This window comes from Mastigoproctus giganteus, chromosome 9 (genome assembly GCF_048544385.1).
Source record: "Mastigoproctus giganteus isolate SK-2022 chromosome 9, ASM4854438v1, whole genome shotgun sequence".
In the NCBI taxonomy this organism is placed as follows: Eukaryota; Metazoa; Arthropoda; class Arachnida; order Uropygi; family Thelyphonidae; genus Mastigoproctus; species Mastigoproctus giganteus.
Genome location: NC_143583.1, coordinates 229,243,788 through 229,264,628, shown reverse-complemented (window position 1 = coordinate 229,264,628; position 20,841 = coordinate 229,243,788). Strand labels below are relative to the sequence as shown.

Here is a 20,841-nt window from a genome sequence, read left to right as displayed (position 1 = left end):
ATACGTATGGTATATCCGAAATCTGTGTTATGAGGAGCCCTGTTGTATTATGGTTGCACTGTATTTCTTTATATATTTGTTCCTGATGAGTGGTCTGTGGTTTCTCCTTTGATTAAACCTTTCTAGCATCCTAGAAAGATCATGTAGTGACATTTTTCTTGTAAATGTAGCTTAATTAATTAAATCATTTTCATTCCTGTAAAGTAAAAATCTTTGCTGTATTATTCTGCATAAAGAATTTTGTAAAAGGATAAATATAATATATAGTACTAGACTGTGAGTTTCATTCAAAGCAATAATTTGAAAAGATTCTTTTTTAGGACTAGCATTCAAAATAAGGGTTGTAATAGAATTTCCAGGTCTTGTCACTGTTATCAGGCCTATAAAAAATACTGAATGTTATTGATTCATTGCAAACAGGTCTTGGCAAATCTTTTGCCTAGAGAATTTTATTTCTCCTGTTGACCATCAATAATGTGACTTATTTTAAAGTGGTACGCTTCTCGTTGAGTACCCTAGTGCTTGCATCATTGTATATGTGGATATTGTCTTGTCTTTTTTATCATTTCATCAGTGTGTTTTTTTTTTCGGTCCTTCTCTTTTTGACTCATTTTGTCTTAGTATTTTTTTTCAGCATACTAACTTTGGTCTTTTTGCTCTTTGGATAGGCTGGCTACAAATTTTAGTAATTCTGTAATTTTTCATGAATCCGGACAACTGATTGTCAGTGAGAGAGTTCCTTTTCTTACTTGAAAAGGAACTCTCTCACTGACTATTAGTGTAAATGGACATTAGTTTGACTGTTCATGATTTGAGATCTCAAATAGATGCAAACTTTTGAATGTTTATGTTGTAATATCTCTAATAGCAATATATAAAACTTCATTTTGCTGACTTCATTTTGTAATTGTAAGACAGTTACAAAAATGTTTGTTGGCTGGCCCTTGTATATAGTAGTAGTAGTGGGAGTGCTGTGCTGCAGGGGAGAAATGAAGGGGGCGATTCTCCAACGCATCACAGCTTAAAAAAATGTGCAACTTGTTTCTGAAACAGGACTTGATCTAGTCAAGGAAGATGTCTTTGTGTATGTAGGTGCAGAGTGTCAAGAAATTAGGTGCCAACTCAGCATTCTTGAAGGAATTAAAATGGGGAGCCCATCAAGCTCTCAGCTGCCCAACTCAATGCCAGAGCTCACTCTTGTGCATCAGACAACACAGCGGCAATCTTCAGGGCAGAATGTGCTGGTCCCACAAGAGCTAGTTATTGTCAGTGACACTATTGTCAGGGAGATGGGAAATATACAGTGCTGGTCAAAAACACTGCATCACCTTAAAAAAAAGTAACATTTGTAGTGAAATGTATAAGATATTGTTTCATTACAGTCATTTTGTTCGTCGCAAAGCAAAGGTATTGCATTAGATAATGCTTCTATTGCCTAGAAGCATTATCTCCCTTAAGGTCAGAAGTGTCTATAAATACGGCGTTGGAAGGCTATACATGCTCATTAGTATCCTGTTTTGTGGAGATGTAAGCATGGCTCCATATGTTCAGTTGACACCAAGAAAAAAGTGTAGCTGTGCTCTGTTCCAGGAAGGGCTTCTATGCATGCTATCGCTGATAAAATAGGCTACTACCAGTCAACAGTATCCCAGGTGCTGAAATTAAAGTGTGAAACCAGTGATGTGAAGAGAAGACCTGGATAAAGCCTTAAGAGAGTGACTACACCTTCCCAAGATTGATATTTGAAATGGCTATGCCTTCGTAATCACCATGCTAATGCTCCTGATCTAAAACTGGACTTTGAGATGGCCTCTGGTGTTGAAACAGCTTTCGGAATGTGGTCTGTAGTCTCAAGAAGAAGCCTTTTTCACCCAACAAATGAGGTAGTGACTTGCTTGGGCTAAAACACATGTTTCTTGGACAAAAGAGCAAGGGACACCATTTTTTCTGACGAATCGAAATTTAACTGGTATGGATGGGAAGGGATATGTCAGAAGACGAAAATCGGAGGCATACCATCCTGACTGCATAACACCAACTGTAAAGTTCCCCACCAGTCAGATGGTCTGAGGATGCATAACAAGCAAAGGGGTGGGGCGAATTAAGTTTATTAATAGAACGGTGAATGCATCTTGGAGGAGTGCCTGAAACCCATTATTAGGGATCACCACACAGACATCCAAAACTGTATTTTTGAACAGTACTCAGCAACTTGCCACACAGCAAAAATAGTAAGTTTTATGTTATTTAGATTTAATGATGAGTTTGTCTTCTTGTCTCACAAGGCTTAAAACTTACTTACACCTATGTTTTCCCTTGTTTTTCTCCCTTAAGGTGCAGTCACACCTCAGAAATGCTGGCATTACAATGTTGAACTGACCTGGCAATAGTCAGATTTGAATCCTATTGAATATTGCTGGTACATAATGTCTAAAATTGCTCAGAAGAAGCCAACAAGTTACATTTAGCTGTAACTTGTTGAGAACAGAAGAGCATTGTTTGCAACTGTAAATTCGGCAACTGTATATCCAGAAGTTGATTAAATCTATGTCAGATTGTTGCAAGGCTGTAATTGCAACTCAAGGAAGAACAATAATGAGGATTTGTTTTGCTGATTTACAGTACAAAATACTATTACTTCAACTTGTCATTTCAACTTGTACATGTAAATTCAATAAAATGTATGTTTGGTTGTCATGATTGCCATTTGCATGATTTCTCATATTTCCATTAATTACGCATTTTATCTTTTGGGAAGATATATTTATGGCAATTTGGTATATCGGGTGGAGTCTTTTTATTGGATTTCATTCACAGAGATATATATCCCATATAACAAATGCATTTCGAACATGTCTGCAACCGACAATTCATCGCAAAACATAATTTGCAAAATTCACAAGTAATGAAGTTTTTTTGTCCGCCACTGTATTGTGCAAAAAGGATAGGTGGAATAGGACCGTGGTGTATGACTGCCAGGGGCAAAAGTAGATGACGTTGTAGAGCAGATATCATCTTATAAGGGCACTAAGGGAGATATTGTTGTGCTCATTGGCACTAATAACATTAAGAATAGGAGATCTGTAGACTTATTTAACAAGAACTGGTCAATGTTGAAAAAAAGTCACAAGTTAAAAGTCACCTAACAGGAGAGATGGTTTCTACAGGGATGGGACACAATTAAATAGAAATGGTGCAAGAATATTTGCTGATGGGATCAAGGCGGTGTTAGGTGGGTTGGAAAACTGCTAGCTTGGGGACTAAAACACAGACTAAAAGGTTAAGAGTGGCTGCAGTCAGAGGAAAAACTGATTCTTGCACTGCTTCCAGTGCAAGAATGAGCAGCAGCAGCAGCATGGAAAGCAAGGCAATGGAGATTTCCAGGACTGTTGGGAGTCATAGTGGAACAAATAAATACATGGACTGTGTTAGAGTATTAGTAATGGCCGTATGGTGCAAGAAAGCATATGGCTATGCTGCACCAGCCAAAAAAAACCCTGAGTAAAACAATGATGAAAAAATAAATAATAATTAATAAAAGAAAAGAAAATTAAACCTATCATCCTATGCGCTTCCCTCACCCGAAGGTACTATCCAGTCGACCTTTGAATTTCCCCAAACTGTCAGTCTCTACCACCCATGTAGGCAACTTATTCCAGTAATTTATAACTCGCCTGCTAAAATAAAACTTCCTGCAGTCCAATCTAAACATTTCCCTCCGTAACTTGAATTTTTGTTCCCTAGTTCTAGCATCATTTATAATCTTGAAAATTTCATCCTCATTCATTTTACTGATGCCTCTCAGAGCCTTAAACACCTCAATCAAATCTCCTCTAAGGTGCCTAGTTTCCAAACTCTGCAACCCACATATTCGAAGTCTTTCTTCATAAAGATGCCCTTTTGCCAATCTCACCAGGAGAGTTACCCGTCTTTGCACCCTTTCAAGAAGCTCTGTCTTTCTTTAGGTGTGGTCTCCATACTTGAACACAGTATTCCAAGTGTGGTCTAACAAAAGCCTTATATAATGGGATTATCACTTCCCTATCTCTACTTGCAAAAGTTCGATAGATCATCGATAGGATACCATGGGCCTTCCTTGCAACCTGTTTACAATGCTCAGAGAATTTCATGTCTGACCGTATTGTAACACCCAAGTCCCTCTCCTCCAGTACTGGGTTTAGTTGAACTCCACCAAGTGAATAAGTTATTTTGGGATTACTGTTTCCCAGGTGTTCCTTACACTTTGTTGGATTAAAGCAGTGCTTTTTTTGTGACGGTACGGCGTACTGGCACCTTTTATTAACAGTGACGTGTGACATTGGATGCAATGCACTTCGAAATTTATAATATTCCGTAAATTTTTTCACATGTTTACCTACTATTCAAATAAACTTAAAATGATTTAACTAAATTTGCATTTTTTACTGTCTATTGTTAAGATATTTTCTATATAAAACTGTATAACCATTTTTATAATTCTAAATTACTCAGTCGGACCTCTGTTTAATTATTTTGAATTCCCCTTGTAAGTTACATTTAAAATAGTTTTCATTGAGCGAAGAAAATTTTCATATAGTGAATGGATTAGGAGAGAATTAACTTGGTACGGCCTGTTCGCATTTCTGGCCTTAAGGCAATTAGTGCTGCTGCGCAAAGTAAGAGAGCTAAAGTGATTAGTATTGTATAACTTAGCAATACCTGGTAAAACCTGTCCGACCACCTGTCCCACATATGGAGAAGCCGCTGGTCAAGAGTGAGCAGATCAAGGGGTATTCTCAATGGGCTCTGGCCCACCTTCAACTGCAGTGGTGTCCAACCTTTTCCAGTACCGGGGCCATATTCAAAAAAATTCAAAGTTTCTTTAGTGTGTTACATTTTCGATATCTTATTGCCTGTAAAAGTAAAATTGAAAATATTCAAAAATTTAATTAAGTACAATACACAATTACATTTACTGAACAAAACATTTAATGAGAAATTTTTTGATAATAAAATTTAAAATGTTGTTTTAGCTCACTTTCCTCGCGGGTCGTAGGTTGGACACCTCTGTGAATTAACTGTAAGCACCCCGTTTGAGAATTAGAAAAGTGATTTTCTTTTACCCCATAAATAATCATCTGTTATTTCGCAGGAGTGTGTCATCCACATTTTTCCGAAAATTTTCCCTATCTCTGTTTACACTTTACTTTACCTGAATATCTGAATGATACCGATATTTTGGACAGTTTCAAAAAAGAAAAGAAAAAAATATATAAATTTAAGAACTAGTGACAATACCGATGATGAGAGTAGGAAAACGAGGACAACGAAGGTATTAAACTTTCTAAACATGAAATGTTGGCATTTGGTGAAAATGAAGTTAGAAAATTGTCAATTAGAGTTAAATGCAATTTGTTGATACCTAATTGATAAGAAGGTTTCCGAAGAATTGAAGCATTTGATGAATGCTCTGAGTACGATACCAATTTCACCGAGTGAATGTGAACGAGGATTTCAGAAACAAATCTGATTGCCAACCAGTGGTTCGTTGATGATAAACAGTTTCTTCACTACTGTTTCATAAAATTATGAGCCATCTGCTGACCTCCTGCGATCCAGCAAAATATGTTGATTCGTGGCTGCTTTGGAAACGTCATTCAGCAACAGACACACAAAGAGGAAGAAAAGAAGTCGGCACATGGTGTCGGATGAGAACTTAATAAAAATTTGGAATATTCTACAAAAACTTTATTATGAAATTATTTTTACTTATTTTACTCACATTTTACTTATTTTTTTATATACTTGAATATAAAACGATGCCACCTTAAAATTTTCTGTTTATTCAGAAATGGCTGTGTATTATGATGCTAAGCACTTTATATACATAGTCTAAATTTGTTCGCAGCTTGAGGCTCTAGCCCTAAATGCGCCTTAGTCTAAATACTTGAATAATAAATTTATGCTTAATAAACTGTGTTAATATACTTAATTTCTCTAAAGCCTTTAGGGCATAAGCCTCAAGCTATGGGAGAGTCTCATAGCTTGAGGTTTATGCCCTAAGTGCTTTAGTCTAAATGCACAATACACCATCAGGCATCTCTCATATTGTGGAGTTATACTTCATAACTGTTTTGCCATCATTGCATCACTCGGGTACCTATCCACCCACTGAAGAAGGGCTGAATAGCCCTGAAACGGCACCAGGGGGAGCCTGATGATGTCCTAGGTTTCCAAGAATAGGTAATAACAGCCTTCTCCACTGGGGAAGCGTTGCCTATTCGTGGAGTTTGAGTTTTTGAGTGGTATGAGTTGAAGGAGTTACTGTCCCTTTCATTCTTCTACACTGTTTATTTTCCTCTTCCATTCCTACTATTACTTTCCCTCTACCTTTTTGCTTTTCTAAGTCTAATGGATTTCTAAGTCAAGTGGATAGTTGAGTTATTATCCCACACATATAGCCCTGAAACAGTGCCGTCTGGGTAGTGGTGTCCATCTGAGAATAAGTAACATTAGTCTTCTCCTTAGGGGAAGCGTTACTAATTCAAAGTAGTGCAATATCATGGCAACTCATTGTGAAGGTATTCACAATATGAGATATAATTTAAAACTATGCCATTTTGCTAAATTCTGATTTATTCAGATATAGCTATGTATTTCTGATGTGCTTGCACTATATTTATACATAGTCTATACTTAATTTCTTGTTCTTATTCTAAAAAAAAAAAAAAAAAAATTACTACTAAAGTAACAATATTGGGGTGCGGGGGGAAATTAGAGTACTTTTCATATCCTTTTAATTTTCAATTTTTCCCGATAGCAAAGAATGAGTACCGGCACCTATTTTTTTTTACAAAAAAAGCACTGGATTAAAGCACAGCTTTAAATCCAGCTCAGCCTTAAATTTATATAGGCTATCAACTTCCACAACAAAAGATGGAAGTCTGTTCCACCAACGAACTACCCCCTGGCTAAAGGCAAACTTCCACACATCTATCCTACAACTGTCTTTCCTCGATTTGAATTTATGCCCTCTCAGGTGATTATTCTGAGCAAGAGGAAGCATCCCATCAGCATTGGGCATGCTCACGCCATTCAAGGCTTTATACACCTCAATCAGATCACCTCACAGGTGCCTAGTCTCCAGACACTGTAAACTGCAAAACTTAAGCCTTTCTTCCATTCACTAATCTTGTTGCCCTTCTCTGTACTCGTTCCAACAGCTCTACATCCTTCCTAAAATGAGGCCTCCAGACTTGGAAAAATTCCTGTATATCATTGACAAGACACCATGACACCACTCTTGAAGACCATCTGCACTGCTCAGAAAACTTCATATCTGACTGCACAGTTACCCCCAGGTCCTTTTCCTTCTCTATCACTGTCAATGTAGTACCACGCAGTTGATACGTTACACTGGGGTTACTGCTTCGAATATGTAGTATATTAAATTTGTCAATGTTAAATTTCATTTGCCACCTCTCAGCCCATCTGCTCAACTTTTCTTGATCCTGTTGCAACAGCATACTGTCATTAGTGTCCCTAACAACCCTGCCAACCTTCGTATCGTCTGCAAACTTGGACATTAAGCTTGATATACCATCATCAATATCATTTATAAATACAGAAAACAACAATGGACCCAATGAAACCTGAGGGACCCCACTAATAACATTAGTTCACGATGAGCAGTGTCCATTGATTACCACTCTCTGTCTTCTCCCACTCAACCATCCCTTTATCCATAGCAGCAATTTGCCTCCAATGCCACACTGCTCCAATTTGTGCAGCAGTCATCCATGTGCACAACAGTATCAAAAGCCTTTCGAAGATCCAAATATATGATATCAAAGTTATTCCCTGCATCCAGTTCCTTTGTGACCACATCATAGTATCCAATCAAATTGGTCAGGCAAGACTTTCCCTTAACAAAACCATGGTGTGTCCGAGCTATAACTGAAGTCTTGTCTAGATGATCCTGCAGTGCTTCTATAACCAGTGCCTCCATTAATTTTCCTAGAATAGAAGTTAAACTAACAGGTCTATAATTACTTCTCGCCCCTTTGAATTGGGGTGAAATTTGCACATCTCCAGTGGTGCCTACATAACCAGGTGGGTAGGAGCAGCAGTGTGTAGCACATGCTTCTTCATTAGACCTGGGTTCGAGCTCGTGACCACCAAATACGGAGTATGCGGAAAGGTCGGGGAATGACCACCGCATACCCCTGGCGCAATATGGCCTTAGTTGCTAATGCTCCTAAAAACCAAATTACAAACAGCAAACATCTCCAGTCCATGGGTACCTCCACTGAGTTCAAGGAAACTCTCATTATTATGGCTAGGTGTTTGCTTACTTCCTTTGCTGCCTCCTTTAATATAACTGGATAGATCTCATCCACCCCCAGTTCCTTTTTTATGTTTATCTTCGATAATTTCTCCTCCACTTTAATCTCAGTTATTACAAAATCATCTAGCTCACTGCCAGAGTATTCCCCCTCCCTGAATAATTCCTTATGTGTGAATGTAGATGCAAAATACTCATTTAGTTTGTTAGCCACCTGAGCAGGATCATCAACAGTTGAACCATCGATATCAAGTGGACCAATCTGATATATGTATGCCATGCATTTTTCTTCTCTGCCGTATGTCTCATTAGTTCATCTGACATCCATGTAAAGCCTAGTAGCTTCCAAGATAAATTCTTTGAATGCCTCCCATTTTGAATTTGCTGTTGGTCCCACCATGTAGAATTGAATTAAAATACTGTCTCAGTACAACCGAAGTCGCCTTTGCTAAAGCAAAAACCCTTCCCTTTACCCCTGATGGTAGTTACCTCTTTGAGTAATTCCCATTTCATCACACTGTGCTCACTGCCCACTAGTGGTTCCTTTATCTGCAGATTCTTAATGCATGAAGAATCACTACTGATAATCAGATCAAGAGTATTACTCCCTCTAGTTGCCTCCTGAACATGCTGATGTAGAAAACAATCATCCAATAAATCCACAAAAGCTTTGCTAGTGTGTGTGTGTGACCAACCCATTCCAGTCAATATCTGGGAAATTAAAATCTCCCATTATAAGATTTTCTGATTTACTGGCCCACTCTACTTCCCTGTAAAGTTTCTTATTATACTCATCAGAGTCATTAGGCCTATAACACACTCCTACTCTCAATTTTGATCTCCCAGTGCTTATGTCACACCAAACTGCCTCGACACTGCACTGTCCAGTGTTGTTGACTGGCTGCACTTTCTTGGATTTTATGTGTTTCTTAACTAATAGCATACCCTTCCTCCCTTCCTATCCTATCTATCCTTCCTGCACACATTGTACTCCCCAAATTCCAGTTCTGCATTCCTTATATCAGTGTTACACCATGTCTCTGTTATCCCAACAATATCTGCCTTTGATGTTTTGAGCAACACCTCAAATTCATCAAATTTATTTACCAAACTCCTGGCATTGGTATATACGCAAGTATACATGCATCTGTTCCTATCCTTAGCTACCCTAACACAAGCCATGTGTTTACTTGTACCGCAATGACTCCCAGCAGTCTTTGAAATACCCTGCATCTTGTTTTCCAGGCTGCTGATCATTCCAATAGAAGCAGTGCAAGAATAGGTGCCTCCATAGCCAGGTGGGCAGGAGCAGTAGTGCGTAGCACACGCTTCTTGATTAGACCGGGGTTCGAGCCCATGACCACATCCACATCCTCCAAATACGGAGGATGTGGAAAGGTCAGGGTATGACCACCGTATATCCCCAGAGCAATATGGCCTTAGTTGCTAATGCTCCTAAAAACCAAATTACAACAACAACAACAGCAAGAATCACTTTCACCTCTGCCAGTGGCTAATATTAATCTATTAGTCCTGGTATTCCCCCCCCACCTATTTAAGTGTATCCCATCCCTGTAGAAGCAGTCTCTCCTGTTAACAAGTACAGACCAGGCTTAAAAAAAAATTCTACCCCTCGAGCCTTGCACAATCTTTCCAGGGCCAAATTGATCAACAAGGCTCTCATCATATGCTCCCTCCTATTGTGTCTGGGCAGAATTGCAGACACTTTCAAATTCAACCCTAATTCACAGCTTTTTTTCAACAGTGACCTGTACTTGTTAAGTAATTCCAAGGGTGTCCTACTCTTAATATCATTAGTGCCAACATGTACAACAATACCACCTTATTATTGGCCCTTAAAAGATGATATCTGCTCTACAACGTCATCGACCTTTGCCCCTGGGAGACATACCCTGTTCTTGTTCCACATGTTGAATGTCTCACAAAATGATTGATGTTATATATTGTAAATACATAGTAAGAGTAGTATAGAGTCTAGGGAATTTGTAAAGCAGAATGGAAGTGGTGTTTGAAATTATTAATGGAACATAATAAATTTGGTACTTACTGTGCATTTTTTTTAATTTATTTTTTATTTTTTAAAGCTTGGCTATTCTGCTTTCCCTCTACCTGTGTTCAATTGACTACCCTGAGAAATATTAAAAAATACCATATTTTTGAGTTTCTTATGTATAATGTTTTAAATGTTTGATAGTTATAACTGGGTGCTTAGTGATGTTGTTAAACTGAGAATCAAGTGGAAGAGAAATTACTGAAACAAAAAGTAAATAAGGCACCTAGGGCTGATGGGGTCTATCTAGTTATATTAAAACAAGTAGCAAATGAAGTAAGCAGGCCCTTTGCTATAATTATGAGAGCATCTTTGGTTCAGGGTAGGTTCCTATAGATTGGAGGTGTGCAAATGTGTTATATTCCCAAAGTGGAATTAAAGTAATGACATGAGCAATTATAGACCTGTAAGCCTGATTTCTGTTTCAGGTAAAATAATGTAGTTAATGATTAAAGAAGTACTGCAGGATCATGCTGATACGAATGGAATTATACAGAAATCATGCATGGGTTTGTTAAGGGAGGATGGTCCTCTCTGAACAATCATTACTTACTGTGATATAGTAACAAAGGAACTGGATGCAGAGGATATTTTTGATATATATTTATCTATTAATTTTTTTTTTTCATTAGATTTCAGTAAAGCTTTTGACACTGTTCCCTCACTGCTGTGCAAATTTGAGCAGTGTGGCATTAGAGGCAGGTGACTGCTTTGGATAAAGGGATGTTTGCATGGAACAAGTAGGGTGGTTATAAATTGGCAGCCGCAGAACCATCGGAATCTTGTTTTTGTCCATGAAGTTTTTTGTAAACAATATCATGGCTTTCCTTCCATCTTGTCAGCCATCCATCTGTCGCCTTAAATTCTTCGTGTAGTTTTTCAGCAAAATCATTACCATTTTTGAAGAATAATGCTACGATTGAGTGGCGCATTAAATGAGCTGGCCTGTTTGAACCAAACGAATAGAGCTTCATCTACTGTTTGGCATTAGCATTAATAGAGGCATTTGATGCAAGAAAGCAAGCTTATGCAGCATCAGCCAAAAAAAAAAAAAAAATAAATAAATAAAAAATAACCACTTCCACTTCACCCCTCTGTTCGTTCGAAATACCTGTCCAGCTGAGCCTTAAACTTATTTAGGCTATCAACTTCCACGACAAGGGATGGAAGTCTGTTCCACCTACCAACCACCCGCTGGCTAAAGGCAAATTTCCGCACATCTATCCTAAATCTGTCTTTCCTCAATTTGAATTTATGCCCTCTCAGGTGATTATTCTGAGCGAGAGGAAGAATCCCATCGGCATTGAGCATGTTCAAACCATTCAAGGCTTTGTACACCTCTATCAGATCACCTCACTGCTGCCTAGTCTCCAGACACTGTAATTCAAAAAACTTAAGCCTTTCTTCGTAAGAGCACCCCTTTGTTCCATTCACTAATCTTGTTGCCCTTCTCTGTACTCGTTCCAGCAGTTCTACATCCTTCTTGAAATGAGGTCTCCACGCCTGTATACAGTACTCTAGGTGTGGCCTGACCATTGCCTTATACAAGGGAATAATCACCTCCTTATCCCTGCTAGAAAAATTCCTATATATCATTGACAATACACCATGAGCTACTCTTGGAGCCCATCTGCACTGCTCAGAGAACTTCATATCTGCCTGCACAACCACCCCCAGGTCCCTTTCATTCTCTACCACTGTCAGTGTAGTACCACAGAGTTGATACGTTGCTCTGGGGTTGCTGTTTCCCATATGTAGTACTTTATATTTGCCGCTCAGCCCATCTGCTCAACCTTTCCAGATCCTGTTGCAGCAGCATAGTGTCAGTAGTGTCCTTGACAACCCTGCCAACCTTCGTATCTTCTGCAAACTTGGACATTAAGCTTGATATACCATCATCAGTATCATTTATAAATACAGAAAACAATAAAGGACCCAATACTGAACCCTGAGGGACTCCACTAATAACATTAGTCCACGATGAGCAGTGTCCATTGATTACCACTCTCTGTCTTCTCCCCCTCAACCACCCCTTTATCCATAGCAGCAATTTGCCTCCAATGCCACACTGCTCCAATTTGTGCAGCAGTCTTCCATGTGCAACAGTATCAAAAGCCTTTCTAAGATCCAAGTATATAATATCAAAGTTATTCCCTGCATCCAGTTCTTTTGTGATTGCATCATAGTATCCAATCAAATTGGTCAGGCAAGACTTCCCCTTAACAAAACCATGCTGTGTGTGAGCTATAACTGAAGTCTTGCCTAGATGATCCTGCAGTGCTTCTTTAACCAGTGCCTCCATTAATTTTCCGAGAACAGAAGTTAAACTCACAGGTCTATAATTATTTGTGTCAGCCTTTGATCCTCCTTTGTGAATTGGGGTCACATTTGCACATCTCCAGTCCATGGGTACCTCCCCTGAGTCCAAGGAAGCTCTCATAATTATGGCTAAGGGTTTGCTTACTTCCATTGCTGCCTCCTTTAATATAACTGGAGAGATTCCATCCACCCCAGGTGCCTTTCTTGTTTATCTTCAACAATTTCTCCTCCACTTTACTCTCAGTTATTACAAGATTCTCTAGCGCTTACTGCCAGAGTTGAATACACCTCTGGCATTCCCCTCGCTGAATAACTCCTCATGTGTGAATGTTGATGCAAAATATTCATTTAGTTTGTTAGCTACCTGAGCAGGATTATCAACAGTTGACCCATCGATATCAAGTGGACCAATCTGATTCATCCCCTTCCTTCTAGAGTTTACATAAGTAAAGAACTCTTTGCTGTTTTTCTTCGCATCCTTTGCCAAGGATTTCTCGTAATCTGCCTTCGCCTGCCTAACCTCCTTTGTAACTTGGTTACAGATCAACTTGTATCTATCATAGGCTTCTGTGTCACGTGTTAATTTGTATTTATCTCATGCATTTTTCTTCTCTGCCATATGCCTCATTAGTTCATCTGACATCCATTTAGGCCTAAACCTTGAACAATATTTCTTAGTTGGTATGTAAAGCCTAGTAGCTTCCAAGATAAGTTCTTTGAATGCTTCCCATTTTGAATTTGCTGTTGGTAACATCATCAGTTGATCCCACTGTATAGAATTTAAATACTGTCTCAGTCCACCGTAGTCGCCTTTACGAAAGCAATACCCCTTCCCTTTACCCCTAAAGGTAGTTACCTCTTTGAGTGAGGGCTGATGACCCTCCTATGTGTGTGTCCTGTGGCACAATTTTAACTATGAGACACATTTTAATTGATTGTCCAGATTTTAGTAATATCCGTTTTACTGCTTTTAATCATCTGACTGAGCCGTATACACTCAGTCAGATTTTATCCGACAATGACAATGTGTCTGCTCTTTTTAGATTTTTAAAATCAATAAATATTTTTACTCGTTTATAAACTTTACATTTTTCTTATACTTCTTGACATAGTGACCTAACTAATTAGGTCACTGAAAGTTTAAATTTTTTTATATAAATGACATGGTCTTGGCACATTATAGCTTTAGTAGCTAATGCGCCAATAAAACCAAAACAAACAAACAAACAAAACCTCTTTGAGTAAATCCCACTTCAGAACACTGTGATCACTGCCACCTAGTGGTTCATTTATCTGCAGATTCTTAATGCATGAAGAATCACTACTGATAATCAAATCAAGAGTATTACTCCCTCTAGTTGCCTCCCGAACATGCTGATGTAGAAAACAATCATCCAATAAATCCACAAAAGCCTTGCTAGTGTGTGAGTGACCAGCCCCCAAATTCCAATCAATATCTGGGAAATTAAAATCCCCCATAATAAGACTCTCTGATTTACTGGCCCACTCTATTTCTCTGTACAGTTTCTTATTATACTCATCAGAGTCATTAGGCCTATAGCACACTCCTACTCTCAATTTTGATCTCCCAGTGCCTATGTCACACCAAACTGACTCGACACTGCACTGTCCAGCGATGTCGACTGTCTTCACTTCCTTGGATTTTATGTGTTTCTTAACTAATAGCATAACCCCTCCTCCCTTCCTATCCTGTCTATCCTTTCTGTAGACATTGTACTCCCCAAATTCCAGTTCTGCATTCCTTATATCTGTGTGACACCACGTCTCTGAAATCCCAACAATATCTGCCTTTGATATTTTGAGCAATACCTCAAATTCATGAAATTTATTTACTAGACTCCTAGCATTGGTGTACACGCAAGTATACATGCACCTGCTCTTCCTCTTAGCCACCCTAACACAACCCATGTGTTTACTTGTACCCCAATGATTCCCAGCGGTCTCTGAAATATCCTGCATCTTATTTTCCAAGCTGCTGCTCATTCCAATAGAAGCAGTGCAAGAATCACTTTCTCCTCTGCCAGTGGCTACTGTTAATCTATTAGTCTTTGTATCCCCCCAATCTAGCAGTTTTCCGACCCTCCTAACACTGCCTCGATAGCATCAGCATACGTTCTTGAAATCTTTCTATTTATGTGTATCCCATCCCTGTAGAAGCAGTCTCTCCTGTTAACAAGTACAGACCAGGCTGAAAAAAATTCTACCCCTCGAGCCCTGCACAGTCTTTCCAGGGCCGAATTGATCGACAGGGCTCTCATCATATACTCCCTCCTATCATGTCTGCGCAGAATTGCAGACACTTTCAAATTCAACCCTAATTCACAGCTTTTTTTCATCAGTGACCTGTACCTGTACTTGTTAAGTACTTGTTAAGTAAACCCTTCCCTTTACCCCTAATGGTAGTTACCTCTTTGAAGCCTTATCTCTGTGTGACATGACGTCACACAGAGATAAGGAATGCAGAATTGGAATTTGAGGAGTATACTTGCACGTACATCAATGCTAGGAGTATAGTAAATAAATTTGATGAATTTGAGGTGCTAGTGAAGACATCAAAGGCTGATGTTGGGATATCAGAGACATGATGTCACACAGAGATAAGGAATGCAGAATTGGAATTTGAGGAGTAAAATGTGTACAGGCAGGATAGAAGGGGAGGAGGGGGGGATATTAATTAAGAAACACAAAATCTAATGAAGTACATCCAGTTCACATGGGTGGGCAGTGCAGTGTTGAGTCAGTTTGGTGACATAGACACTGGGAAAACCCAATTGAGAGTAATAGTGCTAATGACTGTGATGACTACAATGATGAGTACAGAGAAATAGAGTGGGCCAATAAATCAGAATGTCTTATAATGGGAGATTTTAACTTCCCTGATATAGACCGGAACTTTTGGATCACTCAGACACTACCAAGATTTTGTGGATTTATTGGAGGATTATTTCTACAGCAGCAAGTTTGAGAGGAAACCAGAGGTAGTCATACTCTTGATCTCATTATCAGCAGTGATTCTTCATGCATTAAGAATCTGCAGATAAAGTTACCACTAGGTGTCAGTAATCAGTGTGTACTGATGTGGGATTTACTTAAAGATATAACTACCATCAGTGATAAATTGAAGGGTTTTTGCTTTCGTAAAGTGACAACAGTGGTCTCAGACAGTTTTTAAATTCTATGCAGTGGACCCAAATGATGTTAAAACAGCAAATTCAAAATGGGAAGTAATCTTGGAAGCTACTAGGCTTTTTGTCCCGACTAAGAAATACTGTCCAAGGTTTCAGCCTAAATAAATGTCAGATGAACTAACGAGACTTGTTGCAGAGAAGAAAAATGCATAGGATGCATATAAATTATCAGGAGACACAGTTGTGGTAGATATAAGATAGTGTGTAATGGTCCTTGAGGTTGTCACAGAAATTCTCTCAGGTATGCCAGACAAGCTGTACTTGTTACCTGGGAGTGTAACACACTGATGGAACTGATATTCGGGTGAGATTCAAGTCAAGTAGACCCAATTTCGGTGAAGTCCAGACAGTCTGTGACAGCCAAATTCTCTGCTTGCACCTTCACAATGGTGGGACTGTTAGTAATATTGGGTATAACCTCCATGCACAAGCACACTGTGGGTGACCACCCAGGTATGAACCAACATAGGCAGGGGTCGAGGTGTGGCGCCCACACCACATGGATGAGTGCTGGCCTCTGTGTTACTAGGCAACACTAGGTGGTAGATTACTCTCATCAACCGGTGCAATACCAGCACTTTGCTTACTGGAGGCTTGAAATGGTGGAACCCATGTTTAGTCTCCAGAGCTAAGTTCTGGTCAGCCCTTCCCCATCTCTTCCATCATGCAGTATGACTGATGACTTTTGAGGTTATGATGAACATCATAGCAAAATCCAATCTTCCTTACATTTTGAGGGTACAGCTCTAAAACGGTGTTCACAGGCCGGCCACTAGTTAGTACACTGGACTGAACCTATTGGTAACTCTTTAGGAGCCTTCTGGATATCAAGGATTTGGGTATATTCTTACCATGTGTACACCGTATCCGAAAATTTCATTACTTCATACAGAATGTTCCCCACATTTTCTTACTATTGAATATACTATGAAATGTCAAACTAATAGACTAAGCTTATCTGCGAAAAGATCTAAACCTCTGAAACACTTCCTAGTTCATTTCACAAGTATACACGGTCTCGATTCTAATCTCAACAATCTTCATTTCCACTTGCAGTCTGCCAAACCCCATGTACTTTTTCTGACAGAATTTCAGTTTTTGGTTGATTCAACTACTGCCCATCTCAGTTGCCCAAATTCACTGTATGATTCCTTTCGCCTCAAATGTGGTACTTGTGCATATGTCCATTCTGATATTCCCTGTCAGAGAATTGCTAATTTGGAATCTCCTCTCTTCGATCTTCTCTGACTTAAAATCTCTCTTCCTCATTGTGTCAAATTCATCTGTTGTCTCTACCATTCTCCCAACTCCACTAATCACTTGGAACTCTTTGACTTCTCTTTGCAACTTGACTTTCTCCAGTCCAACTTTCCTAACAGTGAGGTAATTTTCCTTGGTGATTTTAATGTTCATAACACCAGCTGGCTACCTTTTTCTAGTCACACCGACCCAGCTGGTCGAGATGCTGAGGTTTTTGCAATTACTAATGACCTCGCACAGGTTGTTCATTTACTTACCAGAATACTGGACAATCCTAAACATACAGCCAACCTGCTTGATCTTCTTCTGAAAAAACACTTTTTCTCACAAAACAAAAGTACATGGTCGAAGTGAGAGGTCCTTTAGGCACCTCAGATCACAACTTGGTGATTGTCTCTTCTCCAATGGCGCCTTTATCTCATGACTATTCTCAACTTCGTGTTGTTTGGCATTACAAGAATGCAAAATGGGATGACCTGCAAGATTTCGTTTCTTCTTTTCCTTGGTTGGATTACTGTTTCAAAACTTCTGATGTCAACTTTTGCTCAGATCGTGTCAGTGAAATTATTCTTGTAGGAATGGAATCCTTTATTCCACTTTAAAATCTCATCCTTAATCTAAACCTGGGTTTTCCAATAAATGTGCTAAGGCTGTTCAAGAGAAGAATGTTGCATATCGTAAATGGCTGGTTTCCCAATTCTTCAGTTTCATTTTCTGCCTACACCAAAGCTCGCAACAATTGTAAAGCAGTCATTAATCAGTCCAAACTAGATTTTGAACAGGCTAAGAGTAGAAAACCTGCTTCTTGCCTTAATGGTAGCCAAGCATTGTGGTCTCTTCCCAAAGCTATTGACTGCAACTTTTGCCCATCTCTGCTCCCGCCTTTCTCAAAACCAAATGGTTCTGTTGTCACTTCAGCCAAGGATAAAGCTGACCTCCTAGCATCCCATTTTTCTTCAAACTCATGTATTAATGATCTTGATAAAACACCTCCCACCATTCCTAACATACTCCATTCAATGCCTCCTCTGGTCTTCCATCAAAAGGATTTTGATGAATCTTGATGCAAGAAAGCTTCAGGTCCCGATGGTATTTCTCCACTTGTTCTCAAAACCTGTGCTCCTGAACTTGCTCCTATTCTTTGCAGCTTGTTTTCACTTTCTTATTACAAAGGTGTTTTTCCCTCTGCTTGGAAATTTTCTCATATCCAGCCAGTTCCTAAAAATGGTGACAAATCCCTCCCATCCAATTATTGTCCCATTGCAATTACGTCTACTCTTGGAGCAGTGTGGCATTGGAGGCAAATTGCTGCTATGGATAAGGGGATGGTTGAGTGGCAGAAGACAGAGAGTGGTAATCAATGGACATTGCTCAACGTGGACTAATGTTATTAGTGGAGTTTCTCAGGGTTCAGTGTTGGGTCCGTTGTTGTTTTCGGTGTTTATGAATGATATTGATGATGGGATATCAAGTTTAATGTCCAAGTTTGCAGATGATACAAAGGTTGGAAGGGTTGTTAAGGACACCACTGACTCTGTGCTGCTGCAACAGGATCTGGAAAGGTTGAACAGATGGGCTGAGAGGTGGCAAATGAAGTTTAACATTGACAAATGTAAAGTACTACATATGGGAAACAGTAACCCCAGAGCAACGTATCAACTCTGTGGTACTACACTGACAGTGGTGGAGAATGAAAAGGACCTGGGGGTAATTGTGCAGGCAGATATGAAGTTCTCTGAGCAGTGCAGACGAGCTGCAAGAGTAGCTCATGGTGTCTTGTCAATGATATACAGGAATTTTTCTAGCAGGGATAAGGAGGTGATTATTCCCTCGTATAAGGCAATGGTTGGGCCACATCTTGAGTACTGTATACAGGTCTGGAGGCCTCATTTCAAGAAGGATGTAGAGCTGCTGGAATGGGTACAGAGAAGGGCAACAAGATTAGTGAATGGAACAAAGGGTTGCTCTTACGAAGAAAGGCTTAAGTTTTTCAAATTACAGAGTCTGGAGACTAGGCACCGGCGAGGTGATCTGATAGAGGTGTATAAGGCTTTGAATGGTTTGAGCATGCTCAATGCCAATGGGATTCTTCATCTTGCTCAGAATAATCAGCTCAGAGGGCATAAATTCAAATTGAGGAAGGACGGATGTCGGATAGATGTGCGGAAATTTGCCTTTGGCCAGCGGGTTGTTGGTTGGTGGAACCGACTTCCATCACTTGTTGTTGAAGTTGATAGCCTAAACAAATATAAGGCTCAACTGGACAGGTATTTCGAGCGAACGGAGGGGTGAAATGGGAGTGGTGTGTGTTTTTTTTTTTTTTTTTTTTTTGACTGATGCTGAATAAGCTTGCTTTCTTGCATCATATGCCTCTACTAATGCTAATGGAGAAATTAATTAACTGCCAACTCTTAAACTACCTTGAAACCTTCCATCTGATCAATGATTGCCAGTATGGATTCCGCCAGTGTCGATCCACTGGTGATATTTTGGCTTATGTTATCCATTTATGGACAAATTCAATGGAAAAGTTTGGTGAAAGACAAGCAGTTGCTCGTGACATCTGAAAGGCTTTTGATCATGGTTGGCATAAATGTCTTCTAAACAAGCTTCCATCTTATGGTTTGCCAACTGTTTTTTGTAATTGGTTATCCAGTTTTCTCTCAGATTGCAAACTATGGATAGAATTTCCCATCATTGGCAAACTATGGATAGAATTTCCCATCTTCCATTGATGGGAAATTCTATCCATAGTTTGCCAATGATAGCACATTGCATTCCACTTTCCATTTTCAAGAACCTTGCCCTGCTCAGTCAGCTTCAATTTCTTGAATATCCACTACCCATTCCTTAAATTCCGATTTGCAAGTAATTCTCCAGTGGGGCAAAGACAACTTAGGTGATTTCAATCCTTTTAAAACTCAATCTTGTCTTATATCTCTCGAAAAGGATTCTTCTGCTCCTATTCTTATCTTTGTTGACTCTCCAATTTCTAGGCAAAATGATATATCTCTTTTGGGATTACCCTTACTTCTAATCTCTCTTGGCACAAGCACATTACAAATATTGCTTCCTCTGCATCTAAAAAACTTGGTTTTCTCTTTCGCTCTGTGTTACTTTTCTTGCAAACAGCCGCTCACTCTGTACAAATCGCAAATCCACCCTACCATGGAATATTGTTTCCACATCTGGGGACGGTGCCCTCAGTACCTCTCATAGGCATCTAGATTTCATTTAGTAGGGGGCAGTTAGGTTAATTAATGACTCCTCTCTAACAGAGTCTCTCCACTCTCTCTCATAGATGTACTGTTTGTGCTGCATGCCTTTTCTACAGATACTTCCATGGGCACTGTTCTTCTGAATTGGCTTCTATAATTCCTACTCTCTCTTTCAAAACAGTTCGAACAAGTGCTGCCACCAGCCAACATTCATTTACTGTCCAACTTCAAACTCACAGAACCAACTTTTGATCTTCTTTTATTCATTCAGCTGCCGTTTTCTGGAACAACCTTCCTTCATACATATTTCCTGAAAATTACAGTCTACAGAAGTTCAAGTCTAATGTCAACAAATATCTTTCATCTTCTCAACCTCCAACCCAAGCACGTTACTAAGTACTATAGGTTCTAATACCTCTCTTGTTTGGGGTTTTCATAAAA

At 39.3% G+C, this 20,841-nt stretch overlaps 1 protein-coding gene across 1 annotated transcript in view; it reads left to right on the top strand.

Moving 5' to 3' along the window:
- The window catches only part of SH3PX1 (sorting nexin 33-like protein SH3PX1), a gene marked incomplete at its 3' end in the record, with an annotated part of 294,611 nt that overhangs the window by 78,663 nt on the left and 195,107 nt on the right, over nucleotides 1-20,841 (top strand). The gene's annotated exons all lie outside the window — the stretch shown is intronic.